Source organism: Trichosurus vulpecula, chromosome 3 (genome assembly GCF_011100635.1).
Source record: "Trichosurus vulpecula isolate mTriVul1 chromosome 3, mTriVul1.pri, whole genome shotgun sequence".
NCBI lineage: Eukaryota > Metazoa > Chordata > Mammalia > Diprotodontia > Phalangeridae > Trichosurus > Trichosurus vulpecula.
In genome coordinates this window covers 242,595,283-242,609,028 of record NC_050575.1, presented here as the reverse complement: position 1 = coordinate 242,609,028, position 13,746 = coordinate 242,595,283, and the positions used below count along the sequence as shown (strand labels likewise).

At 39.3% G+C, this 13,746-nt stretch overlaps 1 pseudogene; it reads right to left on the bottom strand.

Moving 5' to 3' along the window:
- Nucleotides 1-12,321: 12,321 nt before the first annotated feature.
- On the bottom strand, nucleotides 12,322-13,094 carry LOC118841076 (annotated as a pseudogene).
- Nucleotides 13,095-13,746: the final 652 nt, after the last annotated feature.

The window sequence follows — 13,746 nt, the reverse complement described above, 5'->3', positions numbered from 1 at the left end:
GGTCACAATGAGTCAGACATGACTGAATGATTGAACAACAATATTGTATATTTGTGTGTGTGTGTGTGTGTGTGTGTGTGTGTGTGTGTGTGTGCATCACTAATAGGTAGTGAAGTAGATAGAACTCCAAACCTTGCATAAAGAAGACTTGACTTCAAATCAAGTCTCAGACCCTTACCAGGAGGTGATCCTATACAAGTCACTTGACATCTGTTGCCTCAGTTTCCTGATCTATAAAAGGAGGATAATAATAACACCCATCTTCCAGAGTTGTTGTACAGATAAAATGAGACAATATTTGTTGAGCTCTCTGCAAGCCTCAAAGCACTATAGAACTACTAGCTATTATTATTATCTAGTCATATATATCTAGTATACATAAAAATACATTTATTTAACCTGTGAATACTTTGTTTGGCAGTCTTTGTGAATTTCTAAGATTTTCTGAAACTAAACATTCATCTGCTCGGTGACCCAAACTCTTGTGATGGATACCTCTGCATTTAACTAATTGGGCTGTTAGAAATTAGACATAATATTTATCCTTGGGCCTGCACATAAAACCTTTCTACCTATATAGTATTCCACAATTGGTTTAGCAGGTCATTTGAGAAATTAAAGAGGAAGCTATTTCCAATAGGGCTATTCTGTGTACCAGTCTGTTGCCCTCTGAGGTCACCCATAGCCAGCTCAAAAGAAACAACACTGATGTGGTTTCTGAGTGGCCATTTCCTAACCTAATTGTCCTTACGTTGAAATATTACTTTAAGTTTTACAAAGTATTTTCCTCAGAGCAACATTAAATAGAAAATGAAACTATCATTATTATCATTTTATAGTTGAGGAGACCAAGGTATGGAAAAACAGTCAGTCAACTAGCATTTATTAAGCACCTACTATGTGTAGTAAGGTGGCATCTAGTTGGTTTAGTGGATAGAGCACCAGGCCTGGAGTTAGGAAGATCTGAGTTCAAATCTGATCTCAGACACTAATAGATGTGTGACCCCAGGCAAGTTTCACTTAACCCTATTTGCCTCATTTGCCCATCTGTAAAATGAGCTACAGAAGGAAATGGGAAACCAGTCTAGTAACTTTGCCAAGAAAACCCCAACTGGGGCCATGAAGAATCAGACATAACTGAAACAACTATACGACAATGCGACACTGTGCTAAGTGACATGTGTTTTTTAGTGACTTGATGTGTGTGTGTAAGAGATCATATGCATATAAACACATATACAATATAGATATAGGGAGATGGATATTGATTCCTTTTCCTCAGGAGAAATATTGGATTTAGTTCCACTGAGAGAGAATTAGTGAAAAACAGCTGACAACAACTTTTATTAAAGGGAAAGGAGTCATGAGTACTTAAAATAATTCCTCATTGATGGGGAGGTCGAAGACACTAGTATTTGAATGAATAAATGAATGAATCTGTGACAGTGATTAGAATGACAAGAGGACTAGAGTTATCCCTTGTGGATCCACTTGAGGATGTTGGAATATTTAGTTTGGAGAAGAGATGTCTAGAGAGGCATGATTGCTACCACCAACCATCTGAATGTCTGTCATATGGAAGAGGCACCAAGGCAGTAGAACCGGGTACTATTGTACAATGGCAGAAAAGCAAATTTTATCTTTATGTTTAAAGCAAAGTAAAACAAAGAATCCCAATAAATTTGAGCTATCTCAAAGCAAAAGACAAGAGAGTATTCTGTATTCTGAAGAGAGAGAATACCCTCTCACTAAAGCTCTTACAATGGAGCCTGGGTGATCATGTTCCAGGATGTAGTAAAGGAAATTTTTGTTTAGGTATGGTTTCAGCAGAAAGATGGCTTTTGAAGTCCCTCCCAATTCAGAAATCCTGTGATTCTGTGAGAGACCCTGAAATCCCTTGTCACCTCTCCAGAAATGAATAATGGAGGCATGCCCAGAGTGAGTGGCCAAGGCACTGAACCAGAAGTTGGCTGCTTTATTTCTCCTTTTGGACACAGTGCAAAAGTTTCTCTTTCTGCCAATGATAAGCCACCAGTCTGTATTCCTCAAGGATCAAGAACAAAGTCTACTTCTTGGCATTTCAAATAGCTTCACCATCTAGCCCCTGCCCACCTTTCCAGTCTTCTCACATTTTACTCCTCTCCATGTACTCTGTGACCTAGACATAATGTCCTGTTTATTTTTTTTCTCAAACACTCCATTCCATTGACTGTCTTGGTGCCTTTGCATTAGCTGTCCGTATCCAGAGTGTTCTCCTTCCCTCTTAGTCCTCTTCCTTAATGTACATGGCTTTCTTCAAGATTCAGCTCAAATTCTGCTTCCTTCAGAATCTTCTGCATCCTTCTGCATCTCTCTCCTCAACTTCCCAACCCACTCCCAGCCAGTCAGTTGGGCCTTCCCTTCAAAACATATCTTCCTTCTACTCAATATTGTATCTTGTATGTACCTATTTGCATGTCATTTCTCCCGCTTAGCACATAAACTGCCTGAGGTCAGGGAATATTTGTGTTTTTGTCTTTCTTTATATCCCCCTATGCTTAGTAGTACATTGCATTTTTTCATAGAGAAGTCTTAATAAATCCTGATAAATTAATTAGTGGATTGAGTCCAATATACACCTAAAATCTATGCTTTTTTATCTAGTCTGTAAAAATATACGTTATTTTGTCATCAATGCAAATTAAAATTTCTTTCCCATTAAGCAAAGGGTTTAATGTCTTTCTGTGGCCAAAAAATCCATTAGCTGATGATTAGTCCTCTGGTAGTGAGCTACCCTGCATTCAGCTATGTTAACAGGTCCTTAAGCGACAAACACACAGCCTATGTGTCTTTGCTGGCCCACTTGCTGAAACCTTTTTGACTTGCTAGGAACTCTCAGAGCTCCGACTGTGCTGGCACAGTTTGAGCTAGGTTTGAGAGGTTGGGGTCACCCTAGGACCTTGATGAGATATTTGAAGAAGAACTTTGACTCCATAGACATTTACACAGAGACTTATTTTCAAGATGCCATGTTTTTTTTTAATGGATATGATTTAGACCCTCCTATTACCATCAAATATATAAAAATTACCATGATAAAAGGGAATGTGTAAGAAGTACAAAAAAGAGGTCCAGTTGTAGGGGTATAGGAAATTTAAGGAAGTGGAGAACCATCACCTGGAGAAGCCAGGGAAGGTTAAATGGAAGAAATGCTATCAGAGTTGGACCTTGAAATTAATGAGGGACTTTAACAGTTAGAGACTTGTACTGGAAGGTAGAAGAAAGAATATATGCTACTATAAAGTACATCATGAGAAAAGGCACAGAAGGAGAAACCCCCAGGTGAGGATGAGGACAAAGAATTGTTTCTTTTAGGATAGCATGTTGCAGAAGAGAAGCAGGATGAGAAGTAGTGTGGAGGCAGATTATGGAGGATTTTGAATTCCAGAATCATTTTATACTGTATTAAAAAAGCAAAAGGGAGCTACTGAAGGATGTGGTATGGAGTAGAAAGCAAAGGAATGAGCATTTCCTAAGCACTCCACTATGAGCCATTCACTGTCCCTTACAAGCACTTTACAAATAGCTCATTTGTGAAATTATCATAAAGATAAATTGTCATAGTGATATATTCCTAGTTTGAAGGTTTGATTGGGTTTAGGGATAGACTTTAGGAAGACCTCTTTGGAGGCTTATTAAAAAGCTTTATGAGCAACTGAATTAGGATTTTAAGTTTTGATATTTGCAGTAAATTGGAAGGAATAGGAGGGGAAGAAAGCAACAATGAAAAGAAGTGTGTTCATAATAGAGCAGGGGTTGTGGAGTGCACAGGATAAGGGGAGAGTTGAAGAGGATAGGATTAGTAAAGGCTAGGGATAATCTGGATAAAGATGAGAGTGTAGGGAGAAGTAGCAGGGGAGAGGCATTTTTGCACAGGCAGATAGGCACACTAAATCTGATCAAAGGAGTAGCCTCTAGGGAAATGCTAAACATGTGGTAGGGCAAAGATCAAACAGGGAGAATCTCATAGCCTGAACTGGTCCCAGGATCTCAATTAGAATGTTGGTATGAAGGAGCCTCTGTGGATGTTACTTCCCAGTTGGCAATAACCAGAAAAGAGTTTTCTCTTGAAATCATATCCTTAGGAAGCTGGACAATGATTCTCATAAAGATGTAATTGATTTGAATATTTTCAGTAATCCCCTGGGGAAATTCCTTCACTGCCCATGACACATTCTTTGAATATATTCAGTGGTGACATCTCTTCATTCTTTGAAGATGGATTTGATTTTTGGAAATAGCTGAAAGTTCTTCGGAGCCAAATCTTCTAAACCATATGGTTGATCAAGCTGGGGAATACCATTTTTGGTTAGAAAAAACAAAAGTTTTGTGAATTATTTTTTGTTGTGTGGTTCATAATTAACCCAGAAGGCAATTCCTAAATAGAATTTATGGACATTTATTGATGGAACAGCTTCTCTGTGTAGTTTTATAAGTCAGCACTTCTTTATTATGTTCTGGTACACACACACACATACATATATGTGTATATGTATGTATTGTATATGCATATACGTATACATATGCATATGTATATGTCTATACATACATTCATTCATACATACATATATACCCACACTTATATAAATATATGTGTATTTGCATATACATATATGAGCATATAAAGAGAGAAAGAGCTCTACATCTCAATATGTAAAGAGGTCAGAGAAAGAGACCATAATGTGAGGTTTGGTTAAAGGAGCAAAACAGAAGGAGAAAGTTAAAAGAGTTTCCTTTCTCAATTACTTTTCTATTTGAGGAAATAGAGTCCTGGGGCTATTTATTTCAATTAGGAAGTATGCTGAGACCTGAGAACTAAGATGGGTTTCTAACCATAACTTAGGTGACAATTTAACTGAGACACTCAAGGGATATAGAGTAGAGGGCAAAGAAATTAAAGTGAGGTGAAGTTTAAAGAAGAATTAAAAGAAAGAGATGCAACTAACAGAAGAATTCTAAGAGTAATGCAGAGTAGACCTGAAGTCAGTCTAGGCTTCTGTATCTCCTATTACAATTGGATGAGTCAAAGAGAAGCTTCAAAAAATGTTTAAGTTATTGAATGAGATGTTTAATTGAAAAGTTGCCTGGGAAGCCTAAATGGGAGAGCTGAAGCAAATATTTCTAGTTATTGGCTAGCTTTATGATAGCTTTAGCTTTAAAGAAGGACAAAGACTTACTAAGCACAGCACCTAGATGTCTCTGAAGATAGCACTCTAGTCGAGGACTACACCTGAATCAGAGAGGAAACTGATAGAGCAAGTCCAAAAGAATGAGGATGGAATATTCCACTCACCTCCTGATAGAAAAGTGATGAACTTAAAATGCTGAAAACAATAAATATTTTCAGATATGGCTAATGTGGAAATTTGTTTTGTCAAATTGTGTTAAGATATTTGTTGCTTGTTTTGTTTTTTCAATGGTGGAGGGAGGGACAGACTAATTTTTTTAAAAAAACCACATTACTTGAAAAAGAAAGACAAGTGAACATAGGATTCACTTAGTATATCCTCCTGGCCAGTATAGGCAAGATATTCATGACAAGGGACCATCCAACATTTCTTCAAATATTTTTAGCAATGGAGAGATTACTACCCCATGAGGCTGGCCAGTACATTTTAAAATTGCTATAATTTGGGGGAAGTTCTTTATACAGAGAATAATTTTTTTCTCCCCATACGACTTTCATCCATTTGTCCTAGTTCTGTTCTTCTAGAGCCTCCTAGAACAAGTCTAATCTCTGTCCTATGTGACAGCCCTTCAGAGAGATATATAAAGACAGGAATCTTATCCCCTAAATCTTCTCTCCTTTTTGGTATCATCCTCAGCTCCTAATATCATATGGCTCTGAGTCCCCTTATCATCCTGGTCAGAATCTTCTGAATATACTCTGATTTGTCAACATTTCCCTTAAAATGTAGCATAACCTACGTTAAATTGTTTACCATTTCAGAGATAGGGGAAAGAAGGAAGGGAGAGAATTTGAAACCCAAAATTTTTTTTTTAAATGAATGATCAAGTCTGTTTTTAGATGCAATCAGGAGAAAATAAAATATTATTAATAATGTAGAATCTAGAGTGAAACATAATATTCTAGATATGGTACAACCATGGTATTATGTAGTGTAAGTGAGACCTCTAGTTCTAGAAACTATCCTGTTATTTTTAAAACATTAAGAATCATAGTTTTACAGCTGTCAGGGATTTGGGTGATAATTTAGTCTAATCTTCATATTTTACAGATGAAAGAATTGAGGTCCACAGAGGTTAGATAGCTTGTACAAGGGCATAGAGACAAAGGAACAAATCAAACCAATATCTTCTGACTCCAAATCCATCAATCTCTTTACTATGTCATATAGTCCATTTTTTAGGCTTACAAAGCACTTTCCTCATAATGATATTAAATATTATAATTGCTACTTTTTGAATAAGGAATCTGAGGAGCAAGGAAGTTGTAAAACTTTTTCAGGGTTACATAGTTAGTAAGTGATATAGCCAGGATTCATATTTGGTTTTTCTGATTCAAATATTTCTACTCAATGACCAATATACTATTACAGCTGCTGTTGCTACTATCACTCTATTACCAGCTAAAATTTATATAAAACTTTATGGTTGCAAAACAATTAACATTCATTATCTCTACATTATCTCCTATAGCACACCACCCCTATACATGAACCCCCATAAAAATGATCTCAGGTTGGAGGGTCAGCAGTTATTATCTATTTAAAATCATAGCTTATGGACCCATATGAATTTGCTTACTTTTACCAGCTCAGCAGAGAACACATTATTTCAAAGCAAAAGATATTTAAAGAAATATTGTTACAAATAAAGATATAAGAAAAAAGATTTCCTCCAACTCACATCCAACAGGTTAGCACATGCTGAGTGGGGAAGGGAATTATGCACAGGGAGAATTAGAGCCAGGGAATACGTGGGGGGGGGGATAAACCCATAAGGAACACATGTGGTCATAGAAGCATGAAGGAACATATGCCAGAAACTTGTGTGACTAGGACATTCATGCACACAAAACATGTATATGTGAATTACACGGCCAAAGCAACTTATTCATTCAGTGATGTAGGGTTGTCTATGTTCTGTCAGATGTCCTCGTGCTTCTTTCTACTGGACATATCTCTGCTTACCTTGTCATTTTTGCTGAGAAACATGTCTCAACTCTGCTTGCTGTGATGCTGTTTCTGCTTGTCTGAGTATTTACACTGGTCTTGTAGTAACTGAACTTCTCTCCATGATTAGCTTTTGTACTTCATCTCTTCAGGGCTACCCATTAACCATCTTGAGCTCTTGCCTGCTCAGTTTCATGATGAAAAATTTCCCTGACAAGAAGAAATTCTCTCTACTTATAGCCAAGCCAATGAACCATGGCCCTCTTCCAAATGCATATGTGCAAAAATCAGAAGGAATGTCCCTAAGCTAAGATTAATCTGTTTCTTAGACTATCTGTACTTCATGTTGTTCTGGTCTCTTGTCCCAGGAAACCACTCAACTTAGGGTTACAAATGACTTATAGCACCCAATAACCACTTAAGAGGATCTAGTAACCTCACCCACATTTTGGCAAGTTCTGAAAAAGGAAACCCATGGAGATATATGGGTTCATGAGTTATAAACCCCACTTTGTCCCTAGGATCACCTCTATATTAGCATACAAATTGTGGTTGAATGATCATCTTCCAGGGTCACCTATCACATAAGAGACTATGCCTTTTCCTCAAAAGATAATTAAAATAAAAAGTCTTTGTACAAATAAAACAAATGTAGCCAAGATCAGAAGGAAAGCAGAAAACTGGGGGAAAATTTTTATAGAAAATTCCTCAGGTAAGGATCTCATATTTCAAATATATAAAGAGCTTTATCAAATCCATAAGAATATGAGTGATTCACCAAATCATAAATAGTAAAAGGATATAAACAAGTACTTTTCCAATGAAGAAATCAAAACACTTTAGTCATATGAAAAAATGCTCTAAATCATTATTGATTAGTGAACTGCAAATTAAAACAGCCTTGAGATATCATTTTACACCTATCATATTGGCTAAAATGATTGAAAGTGAAAGTAACAAACGTTGGAGGAGGTGTGGAAAAATTGGGACAATAATACACTATTGTTGTAAACTGTGAACTGATTCAACTATTTTGGAGAACAATATGGAATTATGACCAAAGAGTGATTAAACTGCCTATATCCTTTTACCCAGCAATACCACTACTAGGATTCAAGATGAACAAATTTAGAGACTGTACCCCAAATGTTTACATGGAATAATTGTACCCAATCCGTGGTCGTATTGGCCACAGTAGGACACACTGTGACTTGACTCCAGCATAGTGATGTCATTTTGGTCATCTTTAAGAATGAAGAATAACAACCACCCCTACTAGGTCTGTTTTTCAAGATAATTAGGCAAAAAAGAAAAGAACCTATATGTTTTAAAATATTTATGGAAGTTCTCTTTGTAGTGGCAAAGAACTGGAAATTGAATGCCCATCAATTAGGGAACAGCTGAACAAATTGTGGCATATGATTGTGATGTTTATACTGCATACTACTGTATTACAAGAAATGGTGAGCTAGATGATCTTCAAAAAATATGGATAAATTTGCACAAAATAATGAAGAGTGAAATGAGCACAACCAAGAGAACATTATAAACAGTATATAAACAATCTTGTTTTAAGGACACCTTTGAGTGACTAAGTCATTTTGACTATCATAAATACCCAAATTAACTACAAAGGACATATGAAGGAAGGCGCTATTTCCATAGAAGAAAAAGAACCGATAAATTGAAGTACGTATAGAATGGTGTGCATACACACACACAAACACACACACACACACACACACACACATTTGTGTCTAATAGTAGCCATCTCTAGAGCCGAGGGAGGGGAGGGTCAGAGAAAAAGAAAAAAAAAAGAAAGTTACATAATAGCTTTATTATATTATATATTTAAAAGGAATGGGGGCGGAGCCAAGATGGCAGCTGGAAAGCAAGGACTAGCATGAGCTCCCTGCCGAGTCCCTCCAAAAACCTATAAAAAATGGCTCTGAACCAATTCTAGAACTGCAGAACCCACAAAACAGCAGAGGGAAACAGGGCTCCAGCCCAGGACAGCCTGGATGGTCTCTGGGAGAGGTCTTCGCACATGGAGCTGGGAGCACAGCAGAGCGGAGCAGAGCCCAGCGTGAGCTGCACGGACCAACCAGACCAGGAGCCAGGGGGAGGGTGCCCTAGCGCCCTGAATCAGTGAGCTGCAGCAGTTACCAGACTTCTCAACCCACAAACACCAAAGACAGCGGAGAAGGTTAGTGGGAAAAGCTACGGGAGTGGAAGGAGTTCCCGGTTCGGCCACGCCCCCGGGGCAGCGGAGGTGGGGCAGCTACAGAAGTATAGCTGCAGTTGCTTTTGGCCCCAGGCCCACCTGGTGGGAAGAATTAAGTGGTGGATCAGAGCAGGAGTGAAGAGCCTGCTAAAGATCTAAGTCCAGTCTGGGTTGGAGGTTCTTGGGGAAGGAGGAGTGCTGGTGTGGCAGAGCTGGCGCATCCCCCCAGGCATGGAACATAGTTCTCTAAAATCTACAAGCAGTCATACCCCACTGAAAAACTCAAGGGTCAAATTAGTTGGCTGGGAATATGGCCAGGCAGCAAAAATGCGCCCAGATTCAGTCTCAGACTTTGGATTCTTTCTTTGGTGACAAAGAAGACCAAAACATACAGCAAGAAGAAGTCAACAAAGTCAAAGAGCCTACAACAAAAGCCTCCAAGAAAAACATGAACTGGTCTCAGGCCATGGAAGAGCTCAAAAAAGATTTGGAAAAGCAAGTTAGAGAAGTAGAGGAAAAACTTGGAAGAGAAATGAGAAGGATGCAAGAAAACCATGAAAAACAAGTCAATGACTTGCTAAAGGAGACCCAAAAAAATACCAAAAAATATAGTGAAGAAAACAACACCTTAAAAAAATAGACTAACTCAAATGGCAAAAGAGCTCCAAAAAGCCAATGAGGAGAAGAATGCCTTGAAAGGCAGAATTAACCAAATGGAAGAGGAGCTCCAAAAGACCACTGAAGAAAATACTACCTTAAAAATTAGATTGGAGCAAGTGGAAGCTAGTGACTTGATGAGAAATCAAGATATTATAAAACAGAACCAAAGGAATGAAAAAATGGAAGACAATGTGAAATATCTCATTGGAAAAACCATTGACCTGGAAAATAGATCCAGGAGAGATAATTTAAAAATGATTGGACTACCTGAAAGCCATGATCAAAAAAAGAGCCTAGATATCATCTTTCAAGAAATTATCAAGGAGAACTGCCCTGATATTCTAGAGCCACAGGGCAAAATAGAAATTGAAAGAATCCATTGATCGCCTCCTCAAATAGATCCCAAAAAGAAATCTCCTAGGAATATTGTCTCCAAATTCCAGAGCTCCCAGATCAAGGAGAAAATACTGCAAGCAGCCAGAAGGAAACAATTTGAGTATTGTGGAAACACAATCAGAATAATCCAAGATCTGGTAGCTTCTGCATTAAGAGATTGAAGGGCTTGGAATACAATATTCCGGAGGTCAGTGGAGCTAGGATTAAAACCAAGAATCACCTACCCAGCAAAACTGAGTATCATGCTCCAAGACAAAATATGGATTTTCAATAAAATAGAGGACTTTCAAGCTTTCTCAGTGAAAAGACCAGAGCTGAATAGAAAATTTGACTTTCAAACACAAGAATCAAGAGAAGCATGAAAAGGTAATCAAGAAAAAGAACAAGAAAAAGAAATTGCAAGGGACTTAACTAAAGTTGAACTGTTTTGTTTAGATCCCTACATGGAAAGATGATGTGTATGATTCATGAGACCTCAGTATTAGGGTAGCTGAAGGGAATATGCATATATATATATATATATATTTATGTATATATATAAGTGAATATGTATGTATGTATATATGTATGTGTACATATATATATATATATATATATATATATATATATATATATATATAGAGAGAGAGAGAGAGAGAGAGAGAGAGAGAGAGAGAGAGAGAGAGACAGAGAGACAGAGAGACAGAGGAGAGAGAGAGAGAACGGGCACAGGGTGAGTTGAAGATGAAGGGAAGATATCTAAAAGAAATAAAATCAAATTAAGGGATGAGAGAGGAATATATTGAGAGAGGGAGACAGGGAGAGATAGAATGGGGTGGATTATTCCACATAAAGGTGGCAAGAGGAAGCAGTTCTGTGGGAGGAGAGGAGAGGGCAGGTGAGGGGGGAATGAGTGAATCTTGCTCTCATCAGATTTGGCCTGAGGAGGGAATACCATACATACTCAATTGGGTACCTTACCCCACAGGAAAGAAGAGGGAAGAAGATTAAAAAAAAAGGTGGGGATGATGGAGGGGAGGGCAGATGGGGGTGGAGGTAATCAAAAACAAACACTTTCGAAAGGGGACAGGGTCAAGGGAGAAAATTCAATAAAGGGGAATGAGTTGGGAAGGAGCAAAATATAGTTAGTCTTTCACAACATGAGTATTGTGGAAGGGTTATACATTATGATACACATGTGGCCTATGTTGAATTGCTTGCCTTCTTAGGGAGGGTGGGTGGGAAGGGAAGAGGGGAGACAATTTGGAACTCAAAGTTTTAAAAACAGATGTTCAAAAACAAAAAAAAAAGTTTTTGCATGCAACTAGAAAATAAGATACACAGGCAATGGGGCGTAGAAATTTATCTTGCCCTACAAGAAAGGAAGGGAAAAGGGGATGGGAGGGGAGTGGGGTGACAGAAGGGAGGGCTGACTGGGAAACAGGGCAACCAGAATATATGCCATCTTGGAGTAGGGGGGAGGGTAGAAATGGGGAGAAAATTTGTAATTTAAAGTCTTGTGAAAATCAATGCTGAAAACTAAATATATTAAATAAATAAGAAAAAAAGGAATAGCAAGTAGTGTATAATAATTTGTAGTTCCATGTACAATCTTTTTTCTATTCAAGTGAAATTAGTTTATTAATCTTGAGCACACTTGGGAGGGTTATAGTGTTGGTCTTTGAGGTTTAGAATGGGGTGGCCTGGAGGACTTTGGATTGGAGGCTTGAGTTTGGGAGTAAGAGAGGGAGTGAGGTGAGCTATAAAGGAAGGGTACTTTCCTTGCTTGGGTGAAGGTGATCTATAGGTAACTGGGCTCTGTTGCTTGGCAACTGATGGTGCCATTAAAGAAAAAGACACAGAGAAGTGGGCAGGCAGGATGGAGCACTAGGCAGTACCCTCTTCCTGAAGCACCAGCGTTTCCCTGGCCTTAGGACTCTAGATCTTCCACAGGGCTCCTTGTTGGCTCTAGCTCCAACCCTGCTTCTGCTTCAACCATTACCCCTGCCTCAGGCTGATTTTCAGTGCCCTGGCTAGGGCCCAATCGCGGAGGATTGGTAGGAGTGGATGGAGGTAGGGCAGGGCCTTTGCTCTTAAGGGTGGACAGTGCCCTGCGAAGGCTCTGCACCTTCTCTAGGCCAGTACGTGAAAGCCTCTTGGCCCAGGATTCCACTGGGTCCTCATGTGAGCTCTCCCTTTCTTCCAGCACTTCTAGGGCCTCTGGTACTAGTTCCATCTCTTCTAGTTATTTGGATTCTGGCTCTTTTCGAAAAGTTCTGCCTGGGATTTCTGCCCCCTCCAGGAAGAGCTGGACGTGGCCGCGCCGCTGGCCACGGGAGAGCGGCAGCGCGTGGTTGGCCTCGAGCCACTGCACCTGGAGCGGGCAGCGGACGGCGTGGGTGTGCGTGCTGACCCGCTCGGCCTCGGCCAGCAGCGGGACCAGTGTGTTGGTGGTGGCCCTGTGGCTGTGGCTAAGCGCGCCCAGGAAGCTCTGGATGCTGTGCACGGTGCCCGTGAGACAGCCCTGCCGCCCGGCCAGGCCGCCCTGGCGCTCCTGCACTGCCTCCAGCATGATAGAGCTTCTCCAGTAACGACACCACTGTCACTGAGTGCACCTGGCCCCGCTCCGCGGCGTCAGCTGCCGCCACGCCCTACCCCATGGCCCCTCGAGATGCCTGCGCCGGAGCCCGCTCTGATCTGGTCCCGTGCTGTCCTTTTTTTCTGTTCTACTGTGTTATGAAAATTCCTATTTTATTGCTCAAGTTCAGAGTAAAATAAATTTCTTTTTAGAAAATCCTCAGAATTTCATAGCCAAAATCTAGATCTCCCACATCAAAAACAAGATACTGCAAGTGTCCAGGAAAAAAAAAATTCAAGTACCAAGGAACTAAAGTCAGAATTGGAAATGACAGCTTTTACTTTAGAAAACAAAGTGTGTGGGAGTGGGGCATGGGGAGGTGGGCTTTGACAGTCCTGGAATTTTCAAAAAGCTAATGGTGCAGGAAAGCAATCTGGCAGAAATTGGGTACAGATCAAAGTCTTACACGATTTACCAAGATGAGGTCAAAATGGATGTGTCACTTAGATCAAAAGGGAGATATAATTTAAAAAAAAAACTATAAGAACATGGAACATATTACCTATCACACTTATGGGTATGAGAATTTATGAATAAATAAGAAATACAGAGCATTGTGAGGTATGAAATAGATAATTTTGAATTAAATTTTAAAAGTTTTGTACAAATAAAACTAATGCAGCCATGATTAGAAGGAAAGCAGAAAATTGGGAGGAAATGTTTCTAGATACTTT